At 34.1% G+C, this 24,049-nt stretch overlaps 1 protein-coding gene across 5 annotated transcripts in view; it reads left to right on the top strand.

Moving 5' to 3' along the window:
* The window catches only part of by (focal adhesion protein tensin), a 947,366-nt gene that overhangs the window by 322,365 nt on the left and 600,952 nt on the right, over positions 1–24,049 (top strand). The window lies entirely within an intron of this gene.

Below are 24,049 nucleotides of genomic sequence, written 5' to 3' on the forward strand. Positions count from 1 at the left end.
TACATGTCTAGCGCATACCAAGCAAACAACGTGTTCCCGTTCCCCACGCTCATTTTCCGGTTTGAGCATGGTTTCTACGTCAAAGACAATATAAAGAAACCTCTTGATATGAGTAGGTTTTACTTTCTTCACATAACATGAGTGACCTTCCTGTACATGTTCGCGACACGTACTGCAAAAGTATTCACCACATGTATGATCAGATTTACGTGATCTTAAATCATAGAGTGCATTACAGTTGATGCAAACTTTCACATATTCACACACATTCTTGCCAATTTTATTACCTTTTAAATGATTGTCGAAACATTCACCCCTAGTAAAATATCTATTGCATGCATTGCATTTCATTTTATACATCGTAACATCAAGTTTATGCATATGTTCGCAAGCTGAACACATTAACTCACACTTATGATAACGATTCAAACCTTTAAATCCCTTTAAACAGTGCAAGCAATACTTTTTTTTTCTTAAAAATGACGTTATTGTACGAATAGGACGGAAATGTCCAATACGTCCCCTTTGATCGTAATAAATATAGATGGGTTTTGCATCTTGTAACTCTGGTCTTTGTACTTGTGTTTCCGGGTAACGTACTCTAAATTCACGTTTGCTTTCGGGTACTTTTTCATAAATAATAATTTGATAATTTGGAGCTAAATGTTTCTGAAACAATTCAACGTCATTAAAATCGCAACCACCTTTAACGCTAACACCTGCCTCAGTACAAAGCTTAATTGCTCTACCTTTTAATGTATCTCTAGTTGGATCTGTTAAATGACTCAAATTTTGATGTGTTTCGGTATGCTTTGCTATACCCCAAGCAATACTTTTAGGTAAGCAAAGTTTATCATTATCGGTTCCCGGGAGCTCAACCAAATGTTGTACTAAAAATTCATTTAAAGGTAAATATTTGTTTAGTGTGGAATTATTATCTCGTGTTCTTCCAGCACCAAACATCGAATTTACTATATGAAATCGAAAGAGGACATGATTACCTAAAAGGAAGTCTTCATTACTATTTAACACTCTAGTAATGGAAGCTAAAACGGACTTAGCAGAAATGTCTTTGCGGCGTCTCCATGGAACATACACTGCTTTCTTATCCTTACTATTGGAGGAATCAATGTACATTCCAACAAAATCATTAGGTCTCGCATTGTTCAATACATTATCCAATGCGAAGTTCATTAGGTTTTCAATATAGGCCGCAGGATTTCTAATTTCATCATTTCCCATTGGCCTTACCGCAATTTCATGTCCCACCAAGTTAAACTTAGTGAAACTTTTTCTGCTTTCACGTACTACTTCGAAATTACCTTCCCCTGTATTTTGAACATCTGTATGTCCGCTACGTTTACTTGGAGAAACGTAACCAGAAGTACTAGGTTGTGGAGACCCCATTCCGTAACCACGAGTATCCCGTGAACATTGTACACTTGATACCTCTACTTCATTATTTACAACATCCACAGGATTTTGTCCGTTTTCACATAACTCGTTTAATAAAGCCTCCACATAATCAGATGTTCCAAACTCATCGGGATTTACTAAAACTGCGGAATTTTGATTTGTTTGTGTACCATCTGCTGCTTCATTTTCTATTTGTTCATTAATAATTTCATCAATTAAATTAAAATCTTCTTCTTGAAGTATGTTTTCCAAGGGTTGACTTTCTTGGTGGACCGAGGTTACGGAATTTTCAACAGATGGCATCACATTATTATGAACCAAAATAAAACGCGATCCATAATTACAAAATTCGGCTACCTCTGCTGCATTTATCCTATCACCTTGTGCACAATTAAAATAATTAAAATGAATGAATTTGTCATGTGCCCACTGGTACATGATTTGCTCACGGAAAAATCCGTGTACAAATAAGTCAACAATGTCAGCACTAGACATTGCATATTGCAATATAAGTGCTTGATTATCATGGTAAAAATTAAAAAGAGCTGATAACAAGGTATCATACCTTTCACTGCCACGAAATCCTTGGCGTTGCTTATCCATAATACGCCACCAAGTCTCCAACACGCGCTCCTTAGTGTGTAAGCCTTCTATGACACCACCCAGGTAAATTTCATCAATTTCGTTAAACTCGTTTACGTATGATGCACCAAGAAATTCCATCTGTAAAATATAAAAACAAAAATTAGTATACATTAAAATAAATACAACAATATAATGTTATTCAGTTAACAATATTATTTAGTTTCTTTCTAAGAAGCTCTACTTATTTTTTTCTGTTAATAGAACACTCATAGAGTGTGATCATCATTAAAATTCTGCAAGAACTTCGTTGTTAAAATAGAGTGTAATCATTAATAAAATTCTGCAAGAACTTCATTGTTAAAATGGAGTGTGAACATTTTAAAATTATGCAATAACTTTGTTCATAAAATAAAGTGTGAATCTATTAAGAAACATGTTTTGCACAATTGTAAAACAAATTTCGTTTGTTTTAAAATGGGGTATTATTGTAAATATTTAACAGTTTACAATTTTTAAAAATAATACTTTATATACAAATATTTAATCAAAGTATAAAAACATTATCATTCAAATATGTATAATATATAAATATACTTACGATGATCTTCTATGTAAATCTGGTATGTATTCTAAAGTTGATAAAAATCAGGATTTCTTCCTTACTTCCTTTCTTCTTCTTTTGTTTTTTCTTCTTATCTTGTTTTGAATTTCAACAACTGCAACAATACAGTTAATATTACTACTCTTTTGTAAATATAATATTTTAATATTTCTTTTATTATATGGTTGTATAAATTTAATCACTAACTAAGTAAATATCGTGTTAAAGGTACGGTTACCAACATTCATATGATAATATTTCCTTAGCAACGGGGGTATATATACACAATGCTTAACAAAAAAATAAAAATAAAACCAGTTTAAACCTGTTTAAACACCTGCAGCAAAGCAAACAAAAGAAATTCCTAGCACTACTAACAAAGGAATTTTTTTTACACCCAGTAACATAAGGTACAAATTACATCATATTGTGTAATATCACTGTTACTAAATTTAAAATATGTTAAAGCACCTGCGTACGAGATTACAAAACCAAATGCGTATGGGTACGAGACTACAAACCAAATGCTTTTGGGTACAAGACTACAAAACGATTTGCGTTTGGGTACGAGATTACAAACTGTGTTGTAGCTTATACAGGTAATAGTGTTATATTCTGTGTTAATATTATAATTATTATTTTGGACGGTAATTAAATTATATTTAATGCATAGTATACGTATACTAAACGTGTACGGTAATTGATAATACATTTTTATGTTTATGTTCGGAACCGTTTGTGTAATACATGTATAAACATGTACACAAATTGTAAATAAACTTTCATATTCATGTTCGGTTAAGTTCGGAACCATTTGTGTGGCACATTAACCAATATGTATAAAATTGTAGATACATTTTTGTTTGTTCGGCAATGTTCGTAAAACTTCGGTTAAGTTCGTGTTAACTTGTTTAAATTTTTAATTATTACTGTTTTTAAAAATAATGTATACTAGATTAATGCACATTAAAATCCATCCGCCATGTTTGTTTCTTCAAAGAACGCCACCTGTACCATAACATTCACATTAGTGTGTATAAGACTGTGCGTGTGTGTACATGTGCCATAGCAAGTTACCTAGTGTTGTTTGTCCGGCAATACCCCGCGCACTTTCCGGGCGGCAATATTTTACGCGTCCCGCGTCGCAAAAACCTTTTTCCGGGCGCAAATACAGCGCGGCGCGTACCGGTCGCGGTAAAAAACGCGCGGCGCGCACCGGTCGCGGTAAAAAAACACGCAAAAAAAGGTATTTATTTTAGTAATATTATTCATTTTACCTATTCATATAAAAATATATCTTTTAATAAACATATTTCCAAAGTTTGAAAAAAATCGACGCCATATTGTTTATGCAAATTCATTAAATTTTTATTTTCAAGTTACATTGTTCTAATCTGTATAGTCGTGTTCCTTAGGTCCTAACGATTAAGAAAATATCTTTCTTTTCTTTCTACGACCAATAGTTTGGCCAAAAAAGCGAAAAAATAAAAAACTATACTTTTGGAACACACTGTATATAAATTTCAAAAAAATAAAAATTGTTCAAATGTATCATGTAGGGTGTCTTTCTATATAGATTTTGACCTGATAAATCGATTTCTGTTGTCCATTTTCACCTACGATGAACCGTTTAGGATTTATGACCATTTAAAATTATTTTCAAGTTACAATGTTCTAAGCTATATAGTCATGTTCCTTAGGTCCTAACGATTAAGAAAATATCTTTCTTTTCTTTCTACGACCAATAATTTGGCCAAAAAAGCGAAAAAATAAAAAACTATACTTTTGGAACACACTGTATATAAATTTCAAAAAAATAAAAATTGTTCAAATGTATCATGTAGGGTGTCTTTCTATATAGATTTTGACCTGATAAATCGATTTCTGTTGTCCATTTTCACCTACGATGAACCGTTTAGGATTTATGACCATTTAAAATTATTTTCAAGTTACAATGTTCTAAGCTATATAGTCATGTTCCTTAGGTCCTAACGATTAAGAAAATATCTTTCTTTTCTTTCTACGACCAATAATTTGGCCAAAAAAGCAAAAAAATAAAAAACTATACTTTTGGAACACACTGTATATAAATTTCAAAAAAATAAAAATTGTTCAAATGTATCATGTAGGGTGTCTTTCTATATAGATTTTGACCTGATAAATCGATTTCTGGTGTCCATTTTCACCTACGATGAACCGTTTAGGAGCCACGCACATTTAAAATTATTTTCAAGTTACAATGTTCTAAGCTATATAGTCATGTTCCTTAGGTCCTAACGATTAAGAAAATATCTTTCTTTTCTTTCTACGACCAATAGTTTGGCCAAAAAAGCGAAAAAATAAAAAACTATACTTTTGGAACACACTGTATATAAATTTCAAAAAAATAAAATTCTTCAAATGTATCATGTAGGGTGTCTTTCTATATAGATTTTGACCTGATAAATCGATTTCTGTTGTCCATTTTCACCTACGATGAACCGTTTAGGATTTATGACCATTTAAAATTATTTTCAAGTTACATTGTTTTAATCTGTATAGTCGTGTTCGTTAGGTCCTAACATTCAAGAAAATACCTTTCTTTTGTTTCTACAACCAATAGTTGGCCGTCAAAAGCAAAAAATGTAATGTTAGAACCCTACATGTCCACCCACCACTGTTGGCCCCCCACAAAAAATTGTTTAATTTTATCATGTAAGGTGTCTTTCTATATAAATTTCGACCTGACAAATCGATTTCTGTAGTCCATTTTATCGTATAATCAATCGTTTAGGAGCTACGCCCATTTAAAGTTATTATACGGAAAAAAATCTTAGTCTTTATGCATCAGCGCCATCTATATACCAACACGTGTCAGTAGCATTCATGCTTTTGTGTGGTTTACATCAAATCGTATCGGTCTCCTGTTATTTGTACAACCGGCATTTCCTCATTCGTTTACCGACGAAATCATTTTGTCGTTTCCCATCTTTTTTTCCCGCCATATATTAGTGCTTCGTATGTGCTTCAAACATCAAACAAAACAGTTTATCCTAGGTAAGTATCATCATTTCTATACTTTACATGTGTTTTTTAGTACACATCATAACATTATAATCTAACTTTACATATTTAAAAAAAAAAAATAGTCACTCAAACCCGTTTACATATTCAGTTAAAATTTCAATAAACGCGTGCATATACGCCACTGATATCAACAGATAAATTATTTATTTTCGTTCATTTGCTATTTCTTTTCTCTTGGCTTACACAAACTTGCAGTTTTTCTGTTCAACATCACGCTTTTTCCCCTCCTTTTAAAAGACCATAAATTCCATTGCATTCAACTAGGAATAAAAAAAAAAAGGGCCTCAAGCAGGTTAACCCCGCGCCTTCCCCCTGTCTTCCGCTCAGCAGCACACGTATGCATGCTTCGCTCTACCTCTCTCTCTCCCTATCTTTTTGCTCGTGTCTATATTGCTCTTACTCTTCAAGTCAAACAACAAACAAAATTTCCCCCGCACGTCTCCTCTCCTCTTACGCACCCAACGCATTTATCCAAGCTTGCTCTCTCTCTCTCTCTCTCTCTCACGCACACTATTGGTCTTTTCGTCAAAGTACAAGCACCAAAATCCTCCCACCCTCTCCTCTCCTCTTACGCACCAAACTCAATTATCCAACCTTGCAAACATTCTCTTTCTCTCTCTCTCTCTTTATCGCATACACTCTTTCCGTAAAACAGCCTTCGCGTCTCTATTGCTGTTTCCTTCAAACTACAAACACCCCCTCCCGCCCTCGCTTCATAGCATGCATTCAGCGTATATGCATGCTTCCCATATTATTTCTCTCTCTCTCTCGCTGTCTTATGGTAGGTAACCTATCCGTTCACTATTGGGCTTCTTGGTGTTTTAAATATCCACAAAATACACAACATTTCTGGTTTCCGTATTTCAATCTTCACAAATAAGTCTCATAACAACGGTTCTATCTCACATTTGTTCAATAAATAAAAGCCAACACAAGTTATTTTAATGCATGTAAATACATTTAAAATCAAAGTTCAATATTTATTTATATAAATGGTAAATTTTAACTTACTTTTTTTCCTTCCGGTAATTCCAAAATTATTCTCCAAACAACACACTCACAGAAAAATACACAAGGCAAGTTTCCACAACGCCAAAAGCACACTATATAATCTGCTCTCATTTCAAACTTCGTTATATATATTCGTTAACCTGGGTGGTTCCAGCGTTCACACACACACACACTTCCGTTTTTCACAAAAACAAGTACAAAGCTATTCTTTAAAGTTAACAAAAATCTTTTCCAGAAAAAGGACTTTTTTTCTTTTCTTTCTTTTTTCATTCTAACAGGGCATGCTAAATGGAACATTTTTTCTGTCTAAGTCAGAAAAATCTTTTTTTTTCTTTTCTAAAAAGAGCTATGTTCAAGTCGAAATTACAGGGAGTCTCATCCCTCAACAATAAATGTCACATACATTTTCTCAAATAACTTTCTACATCCTAACAACTTAAAAGATCTTTTTTTTCTTTCTTTTCTAAAAACACTTACACATACACGTGTGTCGCAACCAACATGACGTTTTCTCATCCACACACAAAAAAAGTTTCGCTTTCTATTGTAGTAATTTTAACTATTCCCACGTTAATTTAAACTGGTCCTTTGGTCAAAAGGACACTACACTTTCCCTATGCAATCTTGTGCCATGTATCTCAGTATGAGGCAATCTAACATTTTTCAAGGTATTTCTTACATTCTCTCTCCTTCAGTATACTCATTGCTCTTTCTCCATAGGGTGCAAGTTACACTGTCAATTAAGCAATGTCTTTTTATTCCATGGGCAGTACAGTTCGTTCCCCACCTCCAAAAACCCTGGAACACACACATACAAGCAGGTGTCTCCTATTTCTTTCTTTTCCATGCAGTGAAATCACAGTCCCTCAATTAACCAATGTCCAGAGCACAGTACATCCCCCTCCAACTCCAAAAACTGGACCACCCAAAATTACAGTACACCTGTGTATATGTTTCTTTCTTTCTTTCTTTAGTACACATCAAAGAATTCTCTCCCTACTCATGCCATTCTTAGGTTACATGACTTTCTCACGTCCTGCTGTTACACTATTTTCTGGCTTCCAACAGTTAAACTTTCTCACACAATATATTCTTTCTTTTAATGACACAATGTTCAAATTGTAACAGTGTTACAAAAAGCTTGTCAATTTCAAATTGTATCCTTTTCTTTCATGTTTCTCATGTTTCTCCGCCTTCCAACATTTAAAGTATTGTGCAACATCCATATGTCACATTAAATTGACACTTTGTTACTTCCTTAATTGACATAATGATGAAAATACGTGACAGCTTCAAAAGAAGCATCTGGTACGATTACAATGGTGTTTGTCGGCTATCTATTGTCTATAAGACCTCACACGTTGGATAGATTCAGGTCCAAGTACTACTGTCTTCCTACACATTGCCTCAGTGTTCTGTTGGAAAGCAGTTTTAGCCCATTTACCCAAAAGCCACTGTGCTATTAAGGAAAATGGTGTCAGAAACTGCACATGCTGTAAACAAAACGAAGAGGAAGATTGTTTGCCTATTGCTGCAGTATTCTTTCACATTTTTTTCTAGGCAACTGCAGTCGCTGATCGCCGTGAATAAAATTAAACGAAATGTCTAGTTTTACGTACACGGCCAGAAATTATTATTATTATTATTATTATTATTATTATTATTATTATTATTATTATTATTATTATTATTATTTCAAAACCATACGTTACAAACCATCCTGTCATATTATTTGGAGTATAAAATTACTACTTATTAAACGTTCTAAAGCTTGTCTTCAGAGCTGCTGTATATTGCTACAGAGCTTTTAGCAACAGCGGCCCCAATGCATCACTTGTTCTGTTCAACTGTCAGGTGCCAGTCTCCTTTAAACGCAGAAAAGTTGGACCACTAGACCAGGGGTAAAGTGGCCAGTTCCCTTTCCCTCATGATTAAAGACATTGTAGGTTAGAATTAGTATTAGAGACAAGGACTTAGTGATTATGGTTTACATACCTAGATGTTCATTATTTGCACACATCAATTCATATTCATCCAATAAAATGACAACATAACTTCTTATAATATCAAGAATCTAGTAATCTTACACAGAGTTATTCCTGTACACGTTTATATGTAACTTTTTTTTAAAAAAAATAAAGTACTTTTCTTTTTTCACTTCCAGGTAATCCGTGCTTATTTTTTGACTAAAAAAAAGTTTCTATTAGTTTAGAACTTACCTAATGATTTGTAAGGTATAGCTGAACGTAAATTAAAAATGTAACTTCTTTCGTGACTTACCCTTGAGCAAACAATAGTTACTATATTATTTGAAAAAAAATCCTTTATAGGTACTTCGGGCCAATGACTTTATTTCCACCCTGCAAGTGCATGATAAGGGAAGTGATTTGCGTGCTATGGTGAAATCCATTAGACATTGATTTTCTAGCTTCTCGTGTGTGAAAAAGAAGACGACGTGAATGGTGCAAGAAAAGTAGAGCTAAATTTCACAGGCAATTCTCTTGTAAAGAGAGATGACCAGCGATAGTAATTGTGCCTATATCATGACTCTATAATAACAGAGAGAAACTTCGGCGATTTAAAGTTTGTGGTTGATGAATGTAGGTCTTTTTATTATTCTAATTCAAGACTTATATTTCGTACCTAAAGCACGCAATGTGAATCATTTTACTCTTTAAAAAATGATGTAAAGTCTAAAATAGTATTTTTAGCTTTTAAAAATTATATTCAGCAAATTTAAGGAGCTAGATTGCTTTGGTGCTATAGCGCTTACCTGTAATGCTCGTGATTTCAGATTGTATTAAGGCTATATGAGCTTGTGATGGACAACATTGCGTTTTTGAGTTTTCTCGACGTTCTTCAGTTTTCTCGTCACTTCTTCCATAATCATATACTTGTGTTTATCACCTGTCTCTCTCTATTTAAAGAGCATAATAGTCAAACATTAAAATGTAGACATTTAATTTTGTATGGTATTTAACTTATATTATTATTATTATTATTATTATTATTATTATTATTATTATTATTATTATTATTATTATTATTATTATTATTATTATTATTATTATTATTGAAGTTCGGTACTCCAACTCTCGGAGTCGAGCTAGTGTGGTGGGGGACGGCGTATGAAGTGAGGACCGTTCTTTCATTATGGTCTGCTTACAGCAACTGCCCTAGTCGTAGTTCGGAACTCACTTTAATAGTAGCTCCCGTCTTTACTAGCCCAAATCTCGGGAATCAAGGATGTACACACATAATATTTCATATACACTCTAAACAAGTGAAGATCGACATCCATGCCAAGTTTTTTTTTTTTTTTGTCAAAATCTGGCATACTAAAGTGTAACTGGATTTTTCTTTCTTTCTTTTTTTTTTAAAAAAAAAAAAACTTGGTGCGTGTGGTCATTTACTGTTCTGTATAAAGCTTCACTAGAACAGTTTTTAACTTCACACCAGATACAGTTATTTTACTATTTCAAGAGATGTTTACTGTGTACCGGAGCTTTTTGATTATTAATCTGATTTTCCGTTACATCACATTTCTAACTAACACTGCATTATCCCCCTGGTGGCGTATCAAGGTAAAAGAGAACAAGCAGAGAGGACTCTTTTTTTTTTTATCAGTAAAATACAATTTCTGCGTTACTGATTTTGATGCAAATTGATCTGCTAGATAGACTTCATAATTGATTTACTTGTTGTAAACTTAATTTTTGATCTCAGAGATTGTGTGTCATGTACGGTGTGTAGAGGATATGTAGTTTTGTTTTCGAGTTACTTTTGAATTTTTAAAAAAATCATCCAAGAGCGAAATTCAAACGTATAATTTTTCTATTTCTGATTTTTAATATGATCATACATACAGAAGGTTAGACTGTGTCTGCGTCTTCCTGATTTCGTCTGTTAATGGTAATAATTTTTTATTAACTAATTACATGTAAAATAAATACAGTAAACGCGTTTTAACGGATCTCTAATGAACGGACTTCAACTTTAACGGACAGAATTTGACTAATGTAGCGAATGTAATTGAAAGAAAAAAAAACTGTTGAGGCAAAAAGTTTAATAATAGCTTAGATCTGTTATTAAAAGATGGATTCCATTGTAACATAGAAGTAATTCGTACAAAGAACAGTAGTTCCATCCTTTTCCTCACTCTTTTAATGCGCAGTTGTAAGTTTTTTTTTAATATTTTGTTATTATATGATATGTACAGTTGTGTTCAAAAAATTCTGAACACTCACCTCTGTTTGAAAATCCTCGTTACCGTCATAAGCGGAAGTTAATAAAACAAATGTGAGTCATCTTCAGTTATTACAAATCTGTATTTTAAACCAAGATACTGAATTGCATCTCGTGAGGCTATGTCCTTTTTAAAGAGAGATGGGTGTTCCGGATTTTTTTTTTACAAGGATGTACATTAAATATTTTACATTTGCATTTAACAACACAGTTTCAAGTGCAATAATCTATGTTTAAATAATGTCCATAACACAAGGGAGTTCCGATTTTACTGACATGCTTTCACCCCAATTATTCGTTACATACAGAGTTTACTGTAGGCCTATATCTTGTCCTATCTGAGTACATTGTGGCAGCTATCTTATTATTTATTATGCCAGGCTAAGTGTATGTCATAGAAAACCGACCTTTACCGTGAGCTCCCTTGTGAGTATGTGGCTAGCGTACGCACCTTTGGCTCGGAAGACCCGGGTTTGATTCCCAGTAGGAGTTCGTGATGTTCGGATCTCATGTTAAACTGTAAGTCCAAGTCTCATATAGCTTCGCTGCTGAAAGGAACGCTAAACTCGAACAAACAAAAGAACCTTACCGTAAAGTGAGTTGAGCTGATGTTGAATTTAATGTCCCGTTCAGCAGCGAGGCTATACAAGACGTGGACCTACTGATTAACGTGGGAGCCGAACCACATGAGCTTCCGCCCTGAACCGAACCCGGGTCTTACCGTAAAGTGTATAACTACGTAGAGTAATATACATAGAACAGTCTAATATAAGGGCTGAATTTATAAGATTTTGGACAGTTCCGTTTGGTACATTTTTAAGTGAAATCCCTTGTTCAAACTATCGCATAATACGTTTCTCTTCCATTTTGTAGGAAGGATAACCGGTACAAAAAGATTAGAAAGCTAAACAGAAGATGAATGCTGAGTTATGCTTCTTGTAGTACGTTATATACATGATTGTGTAATATCTTGAAGTCTTCTTTTTATCTGTTTCTTCTGCCCATTCCGTTACATGTAGACGATTTGCATAATGTTAACTTAGTTGATTTGTAGAGTTGACATTACATATATGATGAAAGCAGTCGTAGACCGATTCAGTTGCTGATAGCAACCAATGGCCAATAAAATATTTCTTTCAGTTGCTTTGTACGATCGTGGCTGCTGAGTTTCAATCAGCTTCCCTCTCTGGTTCATAAATTGTGACGATCTCAAAAGCGAGAAAAGAAAAGGTTTGGGGGAAACGGAGATGTTCGCCAATTGACCTTCGCCAATTAAACACGTGAGTGGAATCTTGGCAACTGTTGCAATTAAGGCCCACCCGCAGTTCCGGCAATTTCCAAGTGCCGACGGCTTCGGATGGAAAAGAGGGGGCATTAAAAACAGCATGACAAGAAGATAGTGCTTATACAAGAGAGGGTCATGGTTTTGCATGCCAACGAGGTGGAAGTGAAGTATTGAAATGACTTGCGATTTCTCACTTGATGGAGATTTATTTCAAGCTTGTTTTCTGATCATGTCGCTTCGGTCTTCTTCACTGTATGAATGATTTAACCGCACTATCTCTTCCTGGCGCTGTAAATGCAATTTTAACCATATAAAAGTATCAGTCTTACGGACGAGAACCCTAATAAAAATGAAAGAACTCCAATGGACTAACATATATTTACAGCATGAATATTTCCGATAGGAAGAACCATATTGTTTATTTCTTTTGCTTTTTTTTTCTTTTTAATAGTTTATTGCAGTCCGTTTTACGATCCCAAGAAATTGCCTACCGTTGTTTCAGATCGTGTTACAGTAATTATGAAGGTAGACTCTCTTCCATGCTTAGAAACTAATAAATTTTTGATTTACAGTTACATCATGACTAACGAATTACTAGACATACAATATATATTTATCAAAAGATTTTTCTTTAAGTTATATAACACATTTGAAGTTTTTATGATCTGCACTTGTTTTGAGATTGTTTGGATGTAAAATGTTATTGTATATGAGCTGAATATCTTTTACCGTACACTATACGGTACATCATGTTGACGCTTATCGGCATTTTTAAAATTATGAAGGGTTCAACACGTGAAAGGAATAAGGTAGATCAGCACAACTGGGTGAATACCCAATTACAGTGTTGTATATTTAAGGAGAGATAGAAATACAATATCCCTGGGATACTTATACTTCTCAAATTTGCTTCTGACATGTTAAACATTTTGATTTATCTGTTAATACTAATAAATCGTGGGTCGAATTTCTATGAACTAAAAACTCTGAAAATATACATGCATTGATATTCTAATGATAGCAAAGTATAATCTAAAACCACACCATTTCTCACTTCTAATTCATTTGACTTCAGGCATCTTGAAACTATACTCAGTGAAGTACTACTAGTTATTTCAATGGTTAGTCCGGAGGGAAATTTCCCCTCCTCTGCATGGAGCATATCTCCGATCGTGCTCAATGTGGATTACCAGCAGTACTACTTTCATTTCCCGTATATTTAAAGTCTCCCCCGGATTTGAAATGAAAAAATGTCTATCAATATGCAAACAAAGCAACTGGACTTTAAAAGGTATTTCTTCAGGGAAGAAGAAAGAGAGAAACAGACTCCGAGGTGAGCTCCTCCGTGGCTAAGCGGTTAGCGTACGCGCCTTTGGCGTGGGAGACCCGGGTCCGATTCCCGGCGGGAGCTCATGTGGTTCGGATTCCACGTTAATCAGTAGGTCCACGTCTCATATAGCCTCGCTGCTAAACGGGACTTTAAACTCAAAATCAACTCAACTCAGACTCTGATGTGGTAATTTATCTTTTCAAACTGATTGATGCTACGCCAGGTCGAAAGCCATGCAAGCCTTCAAATTGCATAGTATTTCTTCACAACTCATTGCACAGTGCCAAATATTTCTAAGAAAGGAAGTTCCAAATTACCTGGCAAATATATTTATTTCTGAGAAATACTTTCAATTCAACTAAAATATGACAAAAAATATGTTTTTATATCATTTCGGGGTGAAATATGATCTAAATCTAAAATGTGGTTCAAATATGCATTTATATGACCAATAATAATAATAATAATAATAATAATAATAAAGACATTTTCTTGTTCACAAGAGTCAGAAATGTGTTTATCATGTGAAAAGATGTCAGGATTAAAATATATTATGTCATAGAAACCCGAGGCTTATTAATAACCCAATTATGAGGAATTCTCCTTTTCATAAGGGGATTTACTGATATTTGTTTTTGACTTTGCACAAAAAGAATGTCACTACAGGACACGCTCGGTAGTTCAGCACCTATAGGGCCAGCAAGGTGTTGAGCTACCGGAAATGTTGAACTAGTGAATATATTGTATAAGACCTTGGGACGGTTAGATTGAGTGTAAATACGTAATAAAATAGCATTACTGTATGTACTTACTTAAAAACGCATTTACTGGTAAAAACTTAAGTCAAATTTAGAATCACAGTTTTTAACCAAAATCATATAGGGGGTCTACTGTACACACAGTACATGTACAGTACGTACTACACTTTTAAACAATTACTGTAGCTTCATCTTTAATACTGTACTGTATACAGGCTACAGTGTGTACTTTTATCATATCTTAATTATCTTGAATAAAAAAAAATATTTTTGGTTGTTTTTTTTTCTTTAAAAATCTTCCACATCATTTTTTCCTTTAACTTACACAAAGTGACCAAAAAGCAATCTGATGGCCATTTTGAACTACCTAACATGGTGGCTGCAAAACTGTTGAACTACTGGGCTTGTTGAATTATCGAATGTTGAACTACCGAGCGCGCCCTGTATATTATATGCATGTGAGAGTTCTGTTTGTTTTAACATAAAGAGGAAGTATTAAGTCCTAATACCTAAATAATGCATACTGCTATGCCAAATTTTCCACCCACCCACCCCAAAAAATGAAGTCATATAGACGTCTTTCCTTTTTAACATATAAACTGTTAGGTATGCATTACTTTTGAGCAAATATAGCCAGCCTTAAACTAAACAGAGCGCTTATAAGTAGTGAATGCTGTAAAGGTATTTTTTTAAATTGTATTATCCACTACAGGGAAACAAAACTGATACTTGATTAAACAAAATCAGGAAAAGTCAAAAACGCGAAACTTACCATTTTATTAAAAAAAAAAAAAAAAAAAACTCTCAATCAGTAATCTTTCAATAGTTTGAATGACGAGAACAATTCTAATTTGGCAAGTCATGTTTTTTTTTATGCTTTTTGTTTGTTTAATACAAAATCAAATTACACTACAGTTGTATACACTTACTTTTACTTATTATACAGGGTTTTCATAAAGTATGGACGGATTTAATTCGCTTATAATTTACATAAAAATGCTCATATTGAAATCAAATAAAGTGCAAACGGTAGCGGAAGGATTAAATTTTTCCCTGTAATCTGCACCAGCTCAGTTCATTCACCGCCACACCTCCAACTGGGCGCCATTTACGTCCACACATTCGCTTATTAATGCATTCGCGCTGGAATCCACTCACAGCGTTCCGCCGTGTTTGATCCGAAATGCCAGCCATAGACACCGTGATTTTGTCCTTTAAGTTCTCCAAACCACTTGGCTTCTTTGCATAAACTTCCGTTTTCACATGACCCCAAAGCCAGAAGTCGCAGGGGGTAAGGTCGGGTGACACGGCCGTCTACGCGAATGTGTGGACGTAAATGGCGCCCAGTTGGAGTTGTGGCGGTGAATGAACTGAGCTGGTGCAGATTACAGGTAAAAATTTAATCCTTCCGCTACCGTTTGCACTTTATTTGATTTCATTATGAGCATTTTTATGAAAATTATAAGCAAATTAAATCAGTCCAGACTTTATGAAAACCCTGTACTTCGGATAATTCAGTAATGTGTTAATAAACATATACCTGTTTTTGGTGCTATATTTCACTTTGTTTGTATCTTACAGTCTCTATTAGCATGGTTGTCTCCCGGGATCCCCAATAACAATCTTTCATTCTACAGGTCATTTGTCCATAATTATCCATGTCTTGTACTATTTCGTCAGCCACATCGATCAAATGACTGTCTTAGCAGATACAGATGTAGGCATGTCAGAATAGGGCCTATTCTGTATTGGTGATTCGGTGTCTAATAGAAAACCCACGATGACATGTGTAATTTATTTTATCTGTTAATAATTTAAAATGTGTCTGGTATTACGGAAGTACAGTAATTTTGCTTCGTTATTTATTCATGATCAAAACATACCGAAATTCTATCCTATCTTCACAAAAACCATGTGTGGCACTCTTAGAGTTTCCTTTTGTGGTATCTCTTTCAAGTGCATTTTTGGTCCAAATGTGTGGCACAGTGTATATATATGTATATGTATGTGAAATGAGCCGACAAGAAAGAAGATGAGAGAAAACGAATGAGAAAGAGGGTGGGTTGTTTTATGTATGCCACGTGGCGGACCCTAAAGTGCTTGTCCTCAGGTTAAGTGGTGTGGTTCACATGGTAAATTGTTATGTGTGTACTTCTTGCATTGTTGCCATATTTCCGTTTCTTTTATATATTTATATTGGGAGTATGTTTTCTTATTTTTTGTTTTTTTTTTAAGAAAAGTGTGAGAAGTAGAGAAGAGGAATGGAAGATAAAATAAGGTAAACCAACAACAACACTGTTGGTTTGTGTTGGCGTCAAAACGTTTACCCCCCCCCCCCCAAAAAAGAAAGGGGAAAGAAAAATGTGAAACAAAGAGACCGCACACACAGTCGAGAAAGCGACTTCTGTACAGCGCATGTATTCTCGTTACCCGCTGTAGTTTCCATTTTACGGTCGGACACGCTTTGAAATAATTCATTTGTCTCTTCTGTGCACAGGAAAAGGGAAAAAAGATATTATTTTCCAAGCTGCTATCCAATTATGAAAAGGATATATTAAAAAAAGAAGAAGAAGGAAACGAATCTCCGAATGAATGAATAAAATAAAACGAGAAAATTCAATTATTATTCTATTTCAATTGTACGTAATAATGAATTGGAAATATGGTCATACGTAATAAAAAAGAAAGACTCTTTTACTTCATGGTGGTACTTATTTTAATAATACAATTTCGTGGAAGCGAAATTTTGTACTGTAGTAGCATATTGATGAATAAGAGCATTTCAAAAAGTCAGGAATAAGATATAATAAATTTATGAATGTATTCATAGAGAGCAGAAGGAAGGGAAAAGATGCTTTGAGCGAAATTAAAAGTTAATTTGAAACATTTTTTTTAAAAGTTCTCCTTTATTCTTGTGAGTTTCATATTCATAATATTTGCTTAATAATATGTTGCCTAATAATATTTCTATAATTTCAAATTTTAAACTTCAAAATATTATCCATATTAGGAAAAGATTCATTAAGAACTTCTATTAAAAATAAATGAAATATAGCTCTATATGAATCCAAATATGGGAACTTCCAAAAACAAAGAGAGAAAAGAGCCAGAGAATACCAGTAGCGTAGCGTGGTATTCCGAAATGGGGATGCGGAAGTTAGTCAGTTGTGCGATGCAATACTACTGCAATCAGCAATACATAGCTATTCCGAGAGGAAATATAGAGTTATAAAAATATTTAGGGGGCTAGGCTCCCTTAATTGTGGGTCTAGTGGGGCATTCAGAAGCAAATGCGTAGACTACGTTTTACACCTTTGGCTTCAATAGAAGAAAATGGAATATGGATAGCCACACTCCGTCCAAAAATCCGTTCTCCGGACAGCGGTATATTGTACCAACATACAAAATCCTCTTGCTTACTACAGAAATCATTACGGAGCATACGTTATCCATATGCTACATATGCACTGCCGTTATATGTTACATCATGCCGTTGCAGGATGTCTGATATCTAACTGTCTTCCGTATATCACATGCAAATACTTAAGTTACATTCCTCAGCTATATGTTATATACGTCCATTTGTATGTGAGATCCTGACTGCCTATATTGTTTCATACGGAAAGTATGTATAGATGGAAAGCATACGGAAAGTATTATAAAACCTGCGTTTTCAATTATACGTCTGCTGTACATTAAGTACAAAAGCTACAGGAATTACGCATGTAACCCACCTTTTTAAGTACGCTACCTACATTTTTTTTTAAACTCAGTGCACCGTTTGAGTTATCATTACTCATTAACATGTTATCGAATTGATTTCATTAGCGAATTAAACCGAAATAATTGCTCTAGCTATCTTTTGCAAAATAATAAATCAATATATAAAAAATCGCTTTTGTTCAAGAGTTATTTTGTGGGTTAACGGGCGTACTAACATTATAATCTTATAAAGGTCACTATCGTGATTCTAATAGTATCATAACAGAGTATAAGACTAATATTGTTAATAATATTTTTATAATGTCAATTAAATAACGAGCGCTCAGGTACAAGGGAATTGTTATGATGGAATCTTTTAATGTATTCCAAACTTTGTCTAGTGGTCCCTCGTAGCGTAGTCTTTAACGGTCTCACCTTTGATCGCTGGTTCCATTCCCGGTGGGAACACGCGGTCAAAAAGGTGTAGGCAAATGCCGGGATGATACCTAACATACAGATCTCAGCCAGCTTCCCTCCTTCCCCAATCCTTTCTTTCTTCTCTTCGTTCGGATAGTGTGATCGCCGAAGGATATCATCTTTCATATGTGACAGGCTAACTTGGCCATAGATGCCGAAAGCTTACAAATAATTCTTACTCCCAGTGGCGTATTTACGATTTTGTTTCCGGGGGGGGAGATTTGCTAACTTTATTCCCGGAAATGTGAAAATTGTGCAGGATATTTCTTTTACTTTAATATAGTATATAAAATTTGGGGGCTTAAGCCCGGAAGCCCCCCTTAAATATGCCACTGCTTACTCCTAATACTAATCCAAATTTCCTAATCCTAATCTAGTAATCGATATTCGTGTTAAACTTAGTTACGATCACATGACCTTTCTAAACATGGTAGCACAAGAAATGAGATTTTAAAAGTATATTTATTGTATTCTCTATATAGGATTTCTCAATAAAACTTGAGAGAATTTTCGTTCAACCGTTCAGATGTTTTCTTTCACGTACGAAAATAGAATTCATGTTATCAATGTTGGAAATGGAGTTCATTTCCTATATGGTATTTCTGAATGCCTTGCTGTATGAAGGGCAAAAATATTTACTTTTTTTTTTTTCTTTTAGAAATCGTAAACTATGAGATACTCGTCTTTTCCTTTTCATTTTTCGTGCGGGGAGGGCATTTTGTACGTAAAAAATTTGATATTTGAAACCATTTTAAAAGCGTTTTCTGAGATTTCTTAGTATGTGAGTCGTTCAATGTACTATGTTTCCTACGGTGTACAAAAGAAAAGATACATTTCTAAACTACACATAAATGTGTAGGTGGCTCTTTTATCACCTCTCCACATAATTTCCATTGGGATTCAGGCATTTGTTTCACATTTACACAAATTTGCCTAAACTTTTTGCAAAAAAAGAAAAAAAGAAAAGAAAAGAAAGAAAAAAAAAAGAAAATCAGGTCTCCGAGTATTTTAGCACTCTTCTCGCATTCCGCTTCACTTCTTCATCACCACTTGACAGAAGACAAGGTGACTTATGTCGAACATGAACATTTCTTCAGGGAAATGCAATTTGACATAAGCGATCTGGTCTCTTCTTCTTGACGATAACGCCCACCTCCACTCAGTACTCAAACAAAACACAAAATTAAAGAATTATGATTGGAACGGCTCCTCCACTTTCCATATAGTCTCAATTTAGCACCGAGTTACTTCCATACTATATTGGTATTAAAGTCTGCATTACAACGTGAACGTTTTGAAACAGATGAAAACGTGAAGTGGAATATAAGGAGAGTACTAAATAGCGACGAAAGCCCTGATTTTTTTATTTTTATTTTTTTTATTTTTTTATTTTTTTATTTATATTATTTTATTTATTTATTTATTTATTTATTTATTTTTATTTTTTTTTTTTTTTTTTTTTTTTTGCAAATTTGGCCATATTGTTACAACGGTGAGACAAATGCCTGAATGTCAATAGAGATTATATAAGGAAAGACCCACCTAAACATGAATGTGTAGTTTACAAATGCATCTTTAAAAAATAAATTTTTTACAGTTTAGGGAAAATTACATATTGAACAACCCACGTATAGTGTAACATACACCTGTAATATTTTAAATAAATACTTTTTAAATCATGTCTTATTATTAGTTGTCTCATCAGCCCTACAGTCACTTCTTAAGAGACCCCATCACGACGAAATTAAAATACCGCTAATTTAACAGTAATTACGTGATATCTTCAAATAGATAAAAAGATAATCGAAAAATGGAACAAGAGCTTGCTCGACAATATTATTTTACATAAGATACCGTTTGACTTACTTATCTGCTTTCGGTTTGCAGCAAAATTAGAAAATCGGCATTTATTTTTGCGTTTATAAATGGCTGCAAACGGAATGCTATTAGGTGACTCGTGATAACGGTACTTCATGTAAAATAATGTTGTCTAGCGCGCTTTTGTTCCACATTTCGATTATCTTTTATCTATTTGAAGATATCACATAATTACTGTAAACTTAGCGTTATTTTAATTTCGCAGTGATTAAGCCTCTTAACATCTTTTTTTTTTTAAAAGCCGAAACTCGCAGAGTGGTCCAATAATCCAGCTCTCTTGACTCGAGATCTTGTGGCGGGCAACATCGTACACTGTGAGGATTGATCTTAGATAACAGTCCTGGTTCAGAGCCAACGTTAACAATATAACATGTCCTTCACAGCTACGAGGTTGCATCAGAATGTAAAATACAGAAGAAAAAAAATTGTGCAAAATCTGTCAAAAATCAGAGATTTTTCAACTATTCTGTGTAAAAGTTACAACTATTTCGTGTATTTACCCAGTATTTACGAAGTATTATTAAGACGAACATAAGCAAGCTTCTACTACTCGACACAACTCTAGTGTACGAAATGTTTCATAAAGGGTTATTAATTCTAGGAAAACTCAGGTGGACAGGTCATGTAACCACAATGAAAAAAAAAAAGAAAGAAAAAAAATAGGAATACTTTCAAAATCTTAACTGGAAACCAAATTGGATAAAATACCATTAAGTAGATCTAAGCGGAAATGGAGGACAGTGTTAAGATGGGTCTCGCAGAAATAGGAATAAAAAGTAGAAACTGGATCCAGTTGGTTAAGTACAGAAAACACCGTGTTCGTGGGTTTTCTGGGCGTTCTCCCGTTTTCTCTCACTTTTTTCTTCCACTATTTCATTCATTCTTATCGTTACTGTCTCTTTTAGCCTACACAGCGTAATGTGGAATGTAAAAGTGAAAGATTTTTTAAAAGCAGAAGTCCATGGGGAGCTTTTGTGAGTGTGCCATTCAACCTTCGGGTTCCATAGGCCATATAAATACGTAGTTAACTTGCTTTTTTTTTTTTTTTAACTGCCCAAGTAAAACTACTGCTTGGACTTCGTCAGATCCCTGTGTCGTCATTCAGGCAAAGGGAATAAAGGAGGAGGAAGTAAATTCAACAGTTTCTTCGCGATTTTTCCAATAATAAAATAACAAACGTCTCAATCAGGCAGTACACTGAGAAAAAACAGTGTAGGATGTGCGGAGAATTCTTGGATAATATGCTTTCTGGTGGGATCATCATGCCAAGACTGGAGCGCAATTCACACGAGCTCCCGCCGGGAATTGAACCTGAGTCTTTCGAATCCAAGACTCGTACACTAACCCCGTAGTCACACGGGCCCTCAAATTTTGCGTTGTGTTGACACAAGTAGATATGTAATAGGGTCCCTGACAGCATAACGTTTATTCATAAATTCTAAAATTTTGCGTTGGAAAAGTCTGTTTTAACTGTTTTGATAACGTTCTCTACTTTATTATACAACATCGCCTCTTGATTTCAAAAACTCATAGGAACGTTAGAACTAAGACATGCTGTTCAATTAATTATGCGGGATGAAGAGGAAGAGGTAATCTAGTAACACGATTTCCTTAGAGTGTATTTAAGTTTAAAGATAAACAATGAATTATTTATAGTTATCAAACCCTCACGGAATCTAATATTCACAGATCTACTTAATGCTTAGGTAATAACTGAAATTTGAATATCTCTTTTATAAACATACAAAATGAAGTTTGAAAAATGTGTATTGCATTTCAAAATGTTATGAAAAAGCATTATTTTTCCAGTAGACTCTTCTGATTTCGTTTCTTGGAAAACTTTAAAAAAAAAAAAAAAAAAAAAAGTTTATAGAAGTTATTCTAGCAAAAGTCTAGAGTTATTTTCTTCGCAATTTCCTTTCTTCCTGAGTTTATATATATATATATATATATATATATATATATATATATATATATATATATATATATATATATATATATATATATATGTCCGGTCTGTATCTGTCTCTGTGCCAGCCAATCACTTGTCTGTTCACAGAGGGCTGGAAGTTTCAGAACAAGGAAAAAGCAAATAAAAGTTTTCTTCTTCGGAATTGTTCGAAATTAGATTCCGCAAGTAAAACAGTTAAGACTTCAAGTTACTGAGAAAGAAAGAAAGATACAAGAGCAGTATATTGGACAAAATGGAAAGTTGGGATGAGAAAAATAGGAGACTGAACATGCTTTAGAACTATGTATTGTTTGGTCCTCGAGTCTGAACTGAGTTTGTTGCAAGAGACCTGGGTTCGATTCCCGATGGTAACTCACGTAGTTCGAACTCCACGTTAAGGTATAAGTCCACATTACATATAGTCTCGGAGCTAAACGGAATGTTAAGCTCCAAATCAAATGCTATGTGAGACGTGGACCTGCTGATTAACATGGAATCCGAACTATATATAAGCTTCCGCCGGGTATCCAATCCAGGTCTCCCATGCCAAACGCGCGTACGCTAATCGCTTAACCACGAGGGAACTCATCCCAAGAGCTTGTTCACCATATAGAGTATAATACTTACAACTGCTAATCATGATTGAAATCAATTACACCTAAAAAAGAACATTGAGTAAATAGGCAATTATTTATTGTTTGCTAATTCGAATGTCAAAGACAAATATTACACAATGTACACCAAATATCATGCACAAAAATACTCGTCTGTCACAAAATAAATAAATATGTGTTGCATGCATGGCTGTGCTTTATTTTGCGCTGGGAAAAGTAAACAAACGTTGTTACTTCATCCGGTGTACAAATCACATATATTTATTATAATGTACATGTACAGGTTCGTGTGCTGATTGACAATTAGTTGTAATGGATGTAATAATGTTGATGGATCGTGTATAATACAAACACTTTGCATGTTTCAGTCTGTATAGATTGTGTTTGACATGTTCGATCAACAAAAATCAACCACAAAGTGAGATTTTTTTTTCGTTTTTTCTTCTTTTTGTGTAGCTGTCTATTTATCCGTTAGAGAAAACAAAAGCCCGGTACGAAATAACCAGAAATAGAGAGAGAGAGAGAGAGAGAGAGAAAATAAAGGAGGGAGAGACGAGAGAAAGAACATGTAAAAAAAAAAGTCGGAATTCATTTCTGACAAAGACAGAAAAGCATTTGTTCATAAAACAACACACAGCACAGCGCCACTTGATGATTTTTCATTAATTATATGATTGCTAGCAGCTGTCGAGTGGGCTCAATTCATACACGAAGGCGGGCACACATGGGTGCACGTGCGTGTCTGTATATATGTGTATTTATATGTATGCATATTATGTTAAAATGTCAGAAAATGAAATTGCTTCCAGACCTGAAAGTTTTTCTTTTCTTTCTTTAATTTTTCCTGGGTTTTGTTTTTCTCGATGTTTCTTTTCATTTGGAAACTCAATTAATAACATGTTCTCGGACTTAATTAAAAAGAAGAACCTAATAATAAGTGGCGACAAGTAGATATATTAATTTTTGTTTACATGTCTAAATTTAATTAATGATTTTTCAGTCGTTTGTCATGAAAATTATCTCTTAGACATATGTAATAGAATAAAAAAAAATGATATATCATTACTGGAGATAAGAATAACAAGTCAATTTTATTATAAAAACCCTGAAAAGAAACAGAATATGTAATA

This window comes from Thermobia domestica, chromosome 2 (assembly GCF_964235325.1).
Source record: "Thermobia domestica chromosome 2, izTheDome1.hap1.1, whole genome shotgun sequence".
Taxonomy (NCBI): domain Eukaryota; kingdom Metazoa; phylum Arthropoda; class Insecta; order Zygentoma; family Lepismatidae; genus Thermobia; species Thermobia domestica.